Source organism: Erythrolamprus reginae, chromosome 3 (assembly GCF_031021105.1).
Source record: "Erythrolamprus reginae isolate rEryReg1 chromosome 3, rEryReg1.hap1, whole genome shotgun sequence".
NCBI lineage: Eukaryota > Metazoa > Chordata > Lepidosauria > Squamata > Dipsadidae > Erythrolamprus > Erythrolamprus reginae.
This window is the reverse complement of record NC_091952.1, coordinates 84,997,088-85,011,031: the sequence shown is the minus strand read 5'-3', so window position 1 is coordinate 85,011,031 and position 13,944 is coordinate 84,997,088. Positions and strand designations below refer to the sequence as shown.

The following is a 13,944-nucleotide window of genomic DNA, read 5'->3' as shown; positions in this document are numbered from 1 at the left end:
TACTGGGCCCACCAGAAGTTGGGAAACAGGCCGTTTCCGGCCTCCGAGGGGTGTGGGAAGCTGTTTTAAGCTCTTCCCCGGCATTGAATTATGGGTGTTGGCACTCGCGCATGTGTGATAGTGCGTGTGCACGCTCTTCTGGCACCTGAGGAAAAAAACATTCGCCACCACTGGATTAGGCCATGCTTATTTGTTTTATCTGCTTCCTCACTTTCTTGGTTTATATAATCTCATAGGTCTATTTATTGCAAGATGCTGCCTGATGCTTCTGCCATCCAGAGTAGAAATAGGTACCATGCTAGAAACCAGAAGCCTGGGTTGTAGGCCCTCTCCCTTCTCCTTTAGGCATGAAAGCCACCTGACTGACGTTGGTCCAGTGACTTTTTCTGACTCAGAATTGAGTCAATGTCAACCACCTCTGCAAATCTCGGGGCAAGAAGATTGCCAAGTCTTAGCTAACCATTATGCAGCAAATAGCATTGACTCAAATGCCACCTGCTGAAAAAGAATACGTAATTAGTAAAATGAGTGAGCTTGATGCAGTGATGAAGGCATCAGGCTTGAAACCAGGAGGTTGTGAGCTAGGGCAGTGTTTCCCAGCCTTGGCAACTTGAAGATATTTGGACTTCAACTCCCAGAATTCTGGGAGTTGAAGTCCAAATATCTCCAAATTGCCATGGTTGGGAAACACTGAGCTAGGGAGTCTGTTTAGCTTTTGCAACAACTGCTTTCTCTCTTAGTTTCCCCTTAGTAGGAAAGTCGAGCCAGTGACTCTCTGCCCAACCTATCTCCCAGGCCTGGTTTTTGTGAGAAAGGCGTATTTGGGTCCGTTGAGTTACTTATACCAAATTATAAAATTATATAAACAAACAAAGTAGGTAAATCCCGAATTTAATTAAGATAGAAGCCGCAGTGGCAACAGTTTTGGGGGGAATAGTATAAGCCACATCCGCAATTCTTCATTAGGTTTTTAATGCGCCACGATGCGGTAAAAGAAAAGGCTGACATCGGGGTCAACCACCCTCAGCTGAAGTCGTGGAACAGAGAGAGAGAGATCCGTTTAAGAAAAAAGAATATCCCGGGGTTAAAAAAAAAAAAGCAACTTGAAATCCTTAAAGCTTCGCAGTGCTCAGTGCGCCTGCTCCGGAGGGGTGGGAATCCCCGGCGCATGCGTAGAGCTCCGACAGCGGTGGCTTCTTTCGTAGGGAGCGAAGAACGTCTTGGTGTCTCGGCGGGTCAGTCAGCCTCCAGCGGGGGCGTCGTCGTCCATTTCGGATGTAACGCGGGAGCTGCCGCAGCCGCTTTTTGGAAAGCCCCGTCGTCAAAAGGGCTGGAGAAGAGGGGACGTATGCCGGACAGGGTGTGAGAGCGGGCCGCCGGCGGTGGTGGTGGTGGTCCGCAGCCGCTTCGCTTCGGGGAGACGTCCGGAGGGGTGAGTGCGGGGCGGGGGGGGGGAAAGCGGGGCTGTGCCATGGCTTCATCTGGTGGACTCCGGAGGGAGGGGGGAGAGAGAGAGAGGAAAAAAAGGTGCGGGAGGGCCCGGGAAAGAAGTGGGGCAGCAGGGAGGGGGGGAGGGAAGTGGGGGGCTGCAGTCCCCTCTTCTCCCCCCCCTCCCATGGCAAAGACTGGAGCTATCGCCTACCCTCCGGGCTAGAGCGAGGCTTTAATCGGACCTTCGCCTTCCCTGCGCGGCGCGGGCATTCGCCTCCCTCTCGCAAAGCCCTTCCCTTCCGCTCCATTTTGCTTCCCCCCCACCCCCTGCTGCCTTGTCCTCCAAAGGCGGAAAAGCTTTTGATCCCGAGTTAGGAAAAGAGCCCGGTGGCTTGGAAGACTCCTCGGGGCCCCGCGGTGGGTGGCTGGGAAGGGTGTCGGTAGGGTACGTTTAGTAGCAAAAGGAACGAAGAAGAAAGAGAGAGAGAGAGAGAGAGAGAGAGAGAGAAGGAAGCGAAGCCGCTTCCTTCCCTTTTTTTTTACGTATTATAAAGTTCTCCTCCTGTTTTAGCTGTAAACAGGCCCTCCGGTGACTCTGGCGGACATCCTGTTTGTTATAAAAGTTGTTCTTCGGATTGCTGCGGCTTCCAAATGTCTCTCCTACTCCCCCCACCCTTTGACTTCAATTTCTTCGTGTCTTCTTTGGGCTTTGGATCATTTCTGATCGTGGTTGTCAGTTCTCACCCTCCCCCACCCCCCATGAGTTCCTATTCCTGATAATGATGATGATAATAATAATAATAATAATAATAATAATAATTATTATTATTATTATTATTATTATTATTATTATTATGTCAATACAACTCAGCAAACGAGATCACTATGCTGGATTTCATATTTCATCACCAGTTGGGCGCTTCCCAAGCACCTAGGACTAATTATTATTATTATTATCATTATTATTATTATTATTATTATGTCAATACAACTCAGCAAACAAGATCACTATGCTGGATTTCGTATTTCATCACCAGTCGGGCCCTTCCCAAGCACCTAGGACTGCGTGATGTAGCGGCGAATTATGTGTGCCAATCTCAATAAAGCAGCGTTTTGCAATTGACAGATGGAGATTTTGTCAATTCCAATGGTTTTCAAATGTCCGCTGAGATCCTTTGGCACTGCGCACAGCGTGCCAAGTACCACTGGGACCACTTTCACTGGCTTATGCCAGAGTCGTTGCAGCTCGATTTTTAGATCTTTGTATTTCACTAATTTCTCTAGCTGCTTCTCCTCAATTCTGCTGTCCCCTGGGATTGCGATGTCGATGTTCCATACTTTCTTTTTCTCCACAATTAGGATGTCTGGTGTGTTATGCTTCAGAATTCGGTCAGTCTGAAGTTGGAAGTCCCACAGTAGTTTTGCTTGCTCATTTTTGACCACTTTTTCGGGCTTATGATCCCACCAGTTCTTTGCCCCACTGGTAAATGGTAGTTCCGGCACAAGTTCCAGTGGATCATCTGTGCCACAGCATCATGTCTATGCTTGTAGTCACTCTGTGCGATCTTTTTGCAGCAGCTGAGTATGTGATCGATTGTTTCATCTGTATCCTTACAGAGTCTGCACTTATTATTATTATTATTATTATTATTATTATTATTATTATTAATTAGATTTGTATGCCACCCCTCGCTGAGGACTCAGAATGGCTCACAACAGCAAAGCACAATGTACAAATCTAATGTTAAAAGAAATTTAAAACCCTTCTTACAAAAAACAATCACGCAACCTAACGAACCATACATAAATGATGGGTGACAAATGTTAAAAGTTGGAGGGCTTCACTGACAACCTGGCGGGTTTAGGGAATCTATACTGCTCAAAAATAAATAAATAAAGGGAACACTCAAATAACACATCTTAGATCCGAATGAAATATTCTCATTGGATATTTGTTCTGTACAAAGTTGAATGTGCACAACAGAATGGGAAATTGATTGTCAGTCAGTGTTGCTTCCTAAGTGGACAGTTTGATTTCACAGAAGTTTGATTTATTGGAAAATATATTGTGTTGTTTAAGTGTTCCCTTTATTTTTTTTGAGCAGTGTTAGTGCCAGAGGTCTTCAAACTTGGCAACTTTAAGACTTGTGGAGTTCAACTTGTGAATTGAAATCCATAAGTCTTCTAGTTTGATTTACTGGGATATATATTGTGTTGTTTAAGTGTTCCCTTTATTTTTTGAGTAGTGTATTTTATTTATTGATTTGTCGAACACGTATAGGATAGTAGTTTTTATAAGCAATAACGTAAGTAGAAAGCAGTGATAAAAGAAGACAATAGGACAGTAGGACACTTGGAGATGGTACACTGGGTGCACTTGGACATGGTACACTTATGCACGCCCCTTAATCTTTTTAGCTTTTGCAACAACCGCTTTCCCTCTCTTTGGTTGTGTATTTTTAACAGTTTTGTTTCCCTGAGGATCCCTGTCTCGGAAGGCAACCATTTTTGGCTTGCTAAACGTCAGGGTAGGCAAAGTTGGCTCTTCTATGACTTGTGGACTCCCAGAATTCCTGAGCTGATTATGCTAGCTTGGGGATTCTGAGAGTTGAAGTCCACATGTCATAGAAGAGCCAAATTTGCCTACCCCTGCTGAACACAGTAGCAGTAGGATTTAGTTATATACCATGTCAGAGTGCTTTACAGCTCTCTCTTAAGTGGTTTATAGAGTTGGCGTATTGCCACCCCCAACAATCTGGGCCCTCATTTTACCAATCGCAGAAGGATGGAAGGCTGAGTCAACCTTGAGCTGGTGCTGAGACTCAATGGTGAGATTCAAACTGCCCAACAGCTGGCAGTCAGCAGAAGTAGGCTACATTCTGATCACCACGCCATCGCGGCTCTAGTAATAAAGGGGATAAATTAAAAAGAGCAAATAGTGTGCAGGTAATCCCTCTATTTATAACCACAATTGATCCCCAAATTACTACTTGTTAAGTGAAACATTTGTTAAGTGAATTTTGCTCCATTTTGCGACCTTTCTTGACACGGTTGTTAAGTGAACTGCTTCCGTTGTTAAATGAGTAACACGGTTAAGTCAATCCGACTTCCCCGTTGACTTTGCTTGTCAGAAGGTCATAAAAGGTGATCACCTTGAATTTTTATCGTGTGACCATAGGGATGATGCAACGGTCATAAATGTGAAAAACAGTCATAAGTCACTTTTTTTCAGTGTCGTAAATTTGAACAGTCACTAAATAAACTGTTGTAAGTCGAGGATTATCTGTATATCAAATGCTCCTGCCTTGTTCAATTAGCCTACCTGCCTTTAAAGGTCTGTGGGGAGGGTTGCCCAAATATTGAGTGTGGGAGTAAGTGAGATGTTGGAGTAAGTGATTTTTTTTCTCCTAGCATTTACTGTATGAGTTTCTATGTAGCCTTGCATTTTGGTTTTTATACTTTGTTTTATTATGTAGTCTTGATTTGTACTATCATTTATGATGTATACTCCCTGAATTATGTGCAAAGTAGCTGTAATAATTAAAAACAACCACTGGGAAATTCCTTATACTGTATGTACTGGGAGTAAGGAAAGATGTCATCAACTTAGAACAAAATAGGGGGAAGATAATTAGGAAAAAGAACCAGTGCCTTCTCAGTCTTGCAGATTAGATGTTTTGTCATGGAAAAAAAGCTCCATAGTAACTTAGCTGAAAAATAAAACATTTGTCTTAGGTAGAAAATGATGTACAAATGCTACATTCAACTCTAAGAACTCTAATTTGTAAAACCTGGCTTAGGAGAAAGAGATTGATCATTCTGATGGTTACTGATGAAAAAGCAGAGGTGGGCAAGTGAAAAAATACCTGTGATATAAATGTCTACAGCATATGTACTAATATGTAAGGCCATAATGCAAATAAAAAATATGGAGTTTGTGTTATGACATTACACTACACATTTCATCATTTTGGGGTTGCCACGGCTATCTGCAAATGCTAGTGTTAAAATTAGAAAATATTAAAATAGTGTTGCTAATTGGTAGAAAATGGCAGAATTGAGTAACTACAGTGGTACCTCTACTTATGAACTTAATTTGTGCTGTGACTAGGTTCTTAAGTAGAAAAGTTTGTAAGAGTTTTCCCGATAGGAATCAATGTAAAAGCAGATAATGTGTGCGATTGGGGAAACCACAGGAAGGATGGAGGCCCTGTTACCTCCCAGGAGATTCCTAGAGAGGCCCCATTGAGGCTTCTCCCCACCTTTTCTGGTCCTGTTTCTTCCTATGAGATTCCTAGAGAGGCCCCACGGAAGCTTCTCCTTGCCTTTTCCGGCCCTATTTCCTTCCAGGAGATTCCTAGAGGCCCCACAGAGGCTTCTCCCTGCCTTTTCCAGCCCTGATTCCTCCCAGGAGATTCCAAAAGCGGCCCCATGGAGGCTTCTCTCCACCTTTTCTGGTCCTGTTTCCTCCCAGGAGATTCCTAGAGAGACCCCACGGAGGCTTCTCCCCACCTTTTCTGGCACTGTTTCCTCCCAGGAGATTCCTAGAGAGGCCCCATGGATGCTTCTCCCTGCCTTTTTTGGTTACAATTTCAGAGGCTCTGGTTTGTAAGTGGAAAATGGTTCTTGAGAAGAAGCAAAAAAATCTTGAACACCCTCTTCTTATCTAGAAAAGTTAGTAAGTAGAGACGTACTTAGGTAGAGGTATCACTGTACTAGTTTATAGTAAAACAAACCCCAACACGTTCTTTTTTGTCTCTAAATTTTTTCCAATATAAATTACTAGAAAATTAAATGATTGAATATAGAAATCAGGAACTCTTCTGTAGACATCTACTTTAAAAGTTTAGACTTTATTTCCATACAAGATCTCTTAAAATATGTGGGTTTCTTTTCTTGCATACTTTGTGCTTTCCTTTAAGTCAGTATTGACTTCTAGTGACAGCCAGGACAAGTCCCTGCAATTTCCTTGGCAAGATTTTTGGAAGTGTTTTGCCATTGCCTAGGGCTGAGCCGAGAGTGACTAGCTCAAGCTGGCTTTGCCCAAAGGGGAACCCACAGTCTCCTGGTTTCTAGCTTCTTTCTTTAACCACTCCACCAAATGTACTTATAATTGGCCATAGAATGTTTTTTTTCTGCGATTAAAAGTATAACCCACATCCTGTGAGCTTCTGTCTATTCAAGTATGTATGTATAATTTATACCCATACGAAGAATGGCTGTATGTCACTAGCCATGTTCCCCCCCAAAATAAGACCGAGCGTTATATTTTTACTCAAAAGATACATTAGGCCTTATTTTCCAGATAAGTCTTATTTTTGGGAAAACACATAAATGTTTCCGTCTGGCTGACAGTCTTAACTGGGGCTTATTTGGGGGGTAAGGATTATATTCCAAGCAGCCTGAAAAATCATGCTAGCGCTTATTTTCTGGTTGGGTCTTATTTTCGAAGAAATGCGGTATGTAGTGTGTGTATCGGCAGCACCCTCCCAGTTGCACTCTGCATTATCCATCCACAGGTACTCATGCCATATCAGATACCTATAAGCTCTCCACATTAGGCAGCAGCCACTCCTCCACACCTGGTGCAATTGTACCATGCTATCCATCGCGTGCCTTTCCGCAGTTGGCACCAGCCCACTCCGCCCAACCGCATTCATGCCTTGCTGCAGGAATTGTTTACGTAGCCACCCACCAGCCTGTTTGTGAGCCACTTAGGACTACTTCAACGCAATTTCTACTTTGTCTGGATATAATCTCAATTAATTAAGGCTAGGTAAAATTCATTATGTTGTCTGCAGACTGCTTTAAAAGCAGATATAAAAATAAATAAATCTGTCATCACCAGTAGTAGAGTAATGCAATCAGGAATTCTGCTTAACATTTCCCAGTAGTTTCAAGGAGAAAAAAGACTCATCAGAGGTCTGAAGGCCTTTTTAGGCTGAAGATGACTGCAAACTCCCAGCACGAATCCCAGCGGCCGATAAGGTCCCACAGAGTTGGCCTTCTCCTGGTCCCGTCAACCAAACAATGTTGTTTGGTGGGCCCCAGGGGAAGAGCCTTCTCTGTGGCGGCCCCGGCCCTCTGGAACCAACTCCCCCCAGAGATTAGAACGGCCCCCACCCTCCTTGTCTTTCGCAAATTACTAAAGACCCACCTTTGTCGCCAGGCATGGGGGAGTTAAGTTATTCTTTCCCCCTAGGCTATTACAAGTTATGCATGGTATGTTTGTGTGTATGTTTGGTTTTTTATAATAAGGGTTTTTAGTTGTTTTATTAATTGGATTGTTCATGTTGTTTTACCATTGTTGTTAGCCGCCCCAAATCTGCGGAGAGGGGCGGCATACAAATCCAATAAATAAAATAAAAATATATAAACTCAAGGTAAAGTTATTGTAAGAGTCTTGATCTTAGCAAAATGTACAATCCTCACAAAATGATGGCTTAAACCAACTTTGTGAGAAACTCAGAAGATAAAGATAAAATAGCCTCCAAATTCATGGACAATTCCAATAATGTACAGTCTACTTCCCATGGATATGAAACATTCTTCTTTATGAACCAAATGTGTCCATCCACCCATTTCACAAAGAGGTACTCTGGGCAGCATACAACAATCAAATAAAACCACAAATATTTTAAAGATGTAAAATTCACATTAAAAGATAATTTATAAAATATATATGTCTAAAACTTTTAGGCAGAGCGAGAATAGAAGTGGCTATCTCAGCAATAAAGCCATCAAGGTATGTCTTCAGAGCTGCAGATCTGATAAGGTAAACAGGTCTTGATGGATTTCTGGAATGTCAAGAGATGGAGCCAATATAATCTTGGAGGAAGAATGTTCCATGTGGCAGGCACCAAGGCAGAGAAGACACATCTCCTGGAACCTATCAAATGTGGGTTCCTAGCCGATGATTCATGTGACATACCTTGTCTGGCAGATCCCCTGTGATATGCTACTTTAATCAGGGAGAGGCGCTCCCTCAGTCCATGCCACAAAGGGCTTTCAAGGTTAAACCAGCATCTTGAATTGGATCTGGGAATAAACTGGCAACCAAACTGCAGCTTGTGGAGCAGAGGTATAGCTTGCACTGTTCCATGCATGCACATACCTTGCTTCTCATTGTCAGCTTGGGCTTTCCAGGCATTCTTCGGTATCTACGTTATATCCATTGTTTATAAGACAAATTACTGAAAATAATAATAATAATAATAATAATAATAATAATAATAATAATAATAATTTATTAGATTTGTATGCCGCCCCTCTTCGAAGATTTGGGGCAGCTCACAACAATAATAAAAAACAATATTATAGTGAAACAAATCTAATATTAAAAAAGAAGCATATAAAACCCTATCATATTTAAAAACCAAGCAACACATACATACCAAACATAAAATATAAAAAAACCCTGGGGGAAAGGTGTCTCAACTCCCCCATGCCTGGCGGTATAGGTGGGTCTTGAGTAGTTTACGAAAGACAAGGAGGGTGGGGGCAGTTCTAATCTCCATAGGGAGTTGATTCCAGAGGGCTGGGACCGCCACAGAGAAGGCTCTTCCCCTGGGGTCCGCCAAACGACATTGTTAATAGTCGACGGGACCCAGAGAAAGCCAACTCTGTGGGACCTTATCGGTCGCTGGGATTCGTGTGGTAGCAGGTGATTCCAGAGGTACTCTGGTCCAATGCCACGTAAGGCTTTAAAAGTCATAACCAACACTTTGAATTGTGACTGGAAATTGATCGGCAGCCAATGCAGGCCGTGGAGTGTTGTAGAAACGTGGGCGAATCTGGGAAGCCCCACGAAGGCTCTCGTGTTCTGCACGATCTGAAGTTTCCGAACACTTTTGAAAGGTAGCCCCATGTAGAGAGCGTTGCAGTAATCGAACCTCGAGGTGATGAGGGCATGAGCAACTGTGAGCAATAATTCTCCGTACTGAAGGAGCGGGTCCAGCAGTCACATGGGTTGCTCATGTCCAATCCGGTGGAACTGAGCCTAGTATTAAAAAAGCTTGCCGGATCCGCCCCTTCCCCAGAATTCGCTCAGTTCGCATATCCTGCGGTTGTATTGTGATAGCTCGTTCAACATTCTAACACCTTCCCTTCGATCTTTTCCTTCAAAAAGTAGTAAGATTTATTGTCTTTAATTATTTACTTGCACTAATTGCGCCAGCCGTTTAAAAGAAAAAAAGAAAAAAAGCGGCTAGGCTTTTTTCCTTGGGAGAAGTTGCGGTTTCGTTTTCCCCCGGCGGTTTTGCCGGTTACGATTCCTGCGGCCGCTTGTGGATTCTTCTAATCCTTTGGCCTGGAGGTCCTGGTGCAAGTATTTATCTATTGAATTATTGATTATTTATTGTATACAAAAATATTTAAGGGCTTAAGAAATACCTCCTGCGGAGTGAGACGCCTTCTAGTCTCCTGGACTTAGTCGATCGCTTCCCCTTTAAGAAATTTTACGGAGCGATTTTTTTCGGCGCGAAGGCCTTCGCGCCCTTTTTAAATCTAGGCCTCTCGTGTTGGCCCCCTGCCAGCCGTGTAGGCCTCAGTCCACCGCGTGGATCCCGGAGCGGGCCTTGGGGGTCCCAGGCTAAATTCTCCACCGGCTAAGCCTCCAACCAGAGTGCCTTGGTTTACTTAATTATAAAGTTTAGGGAGGCTGGCCCCGCTGGGTTTGGGGGCACGAACTCTGGGTTTGCCCAGATTGTCCTCAAGTTTCAGCAGCTTCGAGGCCTCGAAGCAGGATCCATTCCTCTTGGGAAGTCCTTGAAATTCTTCTCCTTATTATTCAGTTATTGGCTCAGCCTTGTCTTCTGTTAATTGTCAGACTATGGCTACTTTTCCCAAGAGAGGCACAACTAAAGGTCCCAGAGAGGCCAGGCCTACAGGCGATGAGATTACTAGTATCCCCCAGGCCTCTTCCTCCTCTTCTCCAGGGGCCCGCCCCTCGACCAAGGTCACCAGGGCCGAGAAGAGAAGGGACCTAGCCCTACAAAAAATCCATGACAAATCAGCAAAACGTTTGAAAGTGCAGGCCCAAGTAATCAGTAGTCAAGACCCCCCAGAGGCTTCTAGTCTGCCTCCTTCTGGGGTCCCTGTGTTATCTCTGGATGAGCCAAACCTAGACAGACCCCAACCTAACCTATGGGGCATAGGTCCAGAGGAACCAGATATTATTGAAGATTCCCCCCAGCCAGGATCCTCCCAGGCCTTTAGGGATTCTTCTGCCATTTCTGCTGACATTTCCAGTTTACCTCCTGAGTTCCAGTCTATTTTTGCTGTGTTGTCCAAAGCCATTGATGCCAAACTCTCCACCATCAATGAGCTTCCCTTACCTCTTCCTCCTTCTCGCTCCTCCCGCCCCTTGGGTTCTCCCCCAGCGGTCAGAGCTCCTATTCAGGATGATTCAGATTCCTCCCAGGATGAATATGAGGATATAGAGGATGATGAGGATGCCTTTCAAGGCCTATCAGATGATGAGGAATCCCAAATAAAGGTTCCTCCTCCTATTACTATTTTTCCTTCTCAATTATTCAAATCTCTCCTCCTCAAAGCTAGAATTTCTACGGGATTAGCGGCCCAGGAGAAACAAGCCTCCACTTCCACTGATCCCCCGGAGGAGAATTTACCTTACTTCACAGAGGAACAGGAGGATAACGAGGTAATTCCTATGCCTAAGTTGTTTAAAGATGCTTTACTCAAACAGTGGGAATTTCCAGCCTCTGGCCTTAATCCCTCCACCAAGGACAGAAAGTTGTACAAACTTTCCTCTTCCTATGAAGAGCTTCTATCCTTTCCCAAACCGGATGAACCTGTCAAGATTCTTCACTCGGCAGCGGCTGTGCCAGGCGAGGCGGAGGAAGTCCTCCGCCCAGAGGACAAGCGCATTGAGCAAATGCTCAAAAGAGGATTCACCGCTGATTCCTGGGCCACTAAAAGCTCTGCAGCGGCTTCCTTTTTCTCCAGAGCCATGCTGCTGTGGCTTCGCCAACTTCAACAGCATATTCCTCCCGATGACTTGAGAGGTCAACAAGACTTCAACAAGGTTTTTGCAGCTGCCCAGTACGTGGCTGATGCCACCTTGCAATCTACTAGATTTTCTGCTAAGTCTATTGCAGCTTCTACTACGGCAAGAAGACTCCTATGGATTCGCCCTTGGCAAGCGGGAGTTCGCCAAAAGTGGCAGTTATCCCAGGGTCCCTTAAAGCGCGACCTTCTCTTCGGTGATCTTCTGGATCCACTCCTCACGGAAACCACGGACAAGAAGAAAGTTTTGGGTCCAACCACAAAAAAGGCTACCAAAACGCAGTCCTTTCGTCGCCCAGGGCGCCAGCAAGATCAAGCGGCTTCCTACCAGAGATCTCCAGGTCAGTATTCCCCCCGCTTTCGTTCCCAAGGTAGGAACTCCAGGGGTAGAGGTTTTCGCTTCCAAAGGGGAGCTTCCTCTAACAGGGCTTCAAAAAAACCTAGATGGTAATCCTACCTCTATTCCCATAGGGGGTCGCCTAGCTCATTTCGCCTCTAATTGGCGTCTCACCTCCAAGGACCCTTGGGTCATTGACACTGTTCAAACAGGCCTTCTTTTAGAATTTATTTCTCCTCCCCCTAAACGTTTTATTTCCTGCCCTTCTCCCAGGTCATCCTCAGATTGTAACCGTATGGAGGAGGCCATTTCTCATCTATTGTCCATCAGAGCCATTCAACCGGTCCCTTCCGGTCAGAAGGGCCTAGGTTTTTACTCCATCCTATTTATGGTTCCAAAGTCCTCCGGAGGTTGGAGAGCTATTTTGGATTTAAAGAAACTAAATTTATTCATCAAATATAGGAAGTTTAAGATGCACTCCTTGTCTTCTATTTTGGCCGCCATTCACTCGGGAGATTTCATGGTCTCCTTAGACCTCTCTGAGGCCTACCTTCACATTCCTATAGCCAAATGCCACAGAAAATTTTTACGTTTTTCCTTTCAAGGCAGGCATTTCCAGTATAGGGCGATGCCATTTGGCCTTTCCTCGGCCCCTCGGGTCTTTACAAAGCTCTTGGGGTCCCTGGCGGCCTATATCAGGGCGTTTCCCATCCACATTTTATGTTATCTTGATGATATTTTAATTCATGGGAACTCCCTAGAGAAAGTGAAAACAGACCTTTCTGTCACCATGTCAGTCCTTCAGGACCATGGATTTTCCATCAACTTTGATAAGAGCCACCTCCAACCCTCCACATCCATTTCTCACCTGGGGTCCATTATTGATTCAGAATCCTCCCAGGTTTTTCTCTCTCCCGAGAGAAAACTCAGTATAGTGGAGTTAATTTCTAACATTTTATCTAATTCTTCAGTTTCCATAGTCACTCTATCTTCCCTTTTGGGGAAGATGGTGTCATGCATAGGCATCATTCCCTGGGCTCGCCTTCATGCTAGGGAACTCCAGTGGCTCCTGTTACCTTTTCAGAGATCAGGGCACAGCAACTCAAATCGACGCATTGTCATCCCACTGAGTGTTCGCAGATCCTTCAAGTGGTGGAAGTCTCCGGCCATGGACAGAGGATCCCCGTTCAGGTGCCCGGATCAATTTGTCATCACCACAGATGCCAGTCTATCGGGATGGGGCGCCCACGCCCAGGGGATGATAGCCCAGGGCACGTGGTCCCCGGAGGAAGCTTCCAGGCCAATCAATTGGCTAGAGTTAAGAGCCGTTTCCCTGGCTCTGAAGCATTTCTCTCCTCGCATTCCCAACCGGCACGTTCTCATTCTCACCGACAACATTGCCACGAAAAGCCACATTTGCAGACAGGGGGGCACGAGATCCAAGGCTCTCATGAGGGAGGCCCTCAAGCTGGGCCTTTGGGCGGAAAAACATCTCCAGTCGCTCCTAGCCGATCACATCTCTGGGAGTCTCAACGTCCAGGCGGATTGGCTATCCCGGGCAACGATAGACCCAGGAGAGTGGAACCTCCATCAAGACCTGTTCCATCAAATCACCCTCAGATTCGGCCTACCAATTCTGGATCTCTTCGCGACCAATGCGAACGCCCAACTCCCTCGCTTCTATTCCAGATTTCCATCCCCGGGAGCGGAAGCAATCAATGCCCTCCGGAGTCCATGGCCTCCAGGCCTACTCTACGCATTTCCTCCAATTCCAATCCTCCCGGACGTGATTCACAAGGTCCTCACCGAGAGGGCCCGAGTAATCCTAATCGCCCCTCACTGGCCCCGCCGGCCCTGGTTCGCGGATCTCCAACAGCTGTCCGTCCAGGACCCTTGGCGACTCCCCGTTTCGGGGGATATGCTGCGGCAGGGGGCCTCCTTCCATCCAGACCCGGAGTGGTTCCACCTCACCGCCTGGCTGTTATCAGGAGAGATTTAGAGCTGCGTGGTCATGACCCCGATTCAGTGGAGGTCATTTTAAAGGCCAGAAGGGGTTCGACCAATCGAATCTACGACCACACGTGGTCCAAGTTTCACCAGTGGTGTCTACAGGAAGGTCTCTCCCCTCTGTGCATCCCCATACACAGAAT

General features: G+C 45.5%; 1 protein-coding gene across 1 annotated transcript in view; it reads left to right on the top strand.

Moving 5' to 3' along the window:
- The first annotated feature begins 1,140 nt into the window (after positions 1-1,140).
- The window catches only part of JAK1 (Janus kinase 1), a 79,750-nt gene continuing 66,946 nt past the window's right edge, over positions 1,141-13,944 (top strand). Inside the window, exon 1 of the mRNA XM_070746075.1 lies at positions 1,141-1,432. The gene's annotated coding sequence lies outside the window, so the exon portion shown is untranslated. The remainder of the gene's footprint in view (positions 1,433-13,944) is intronic.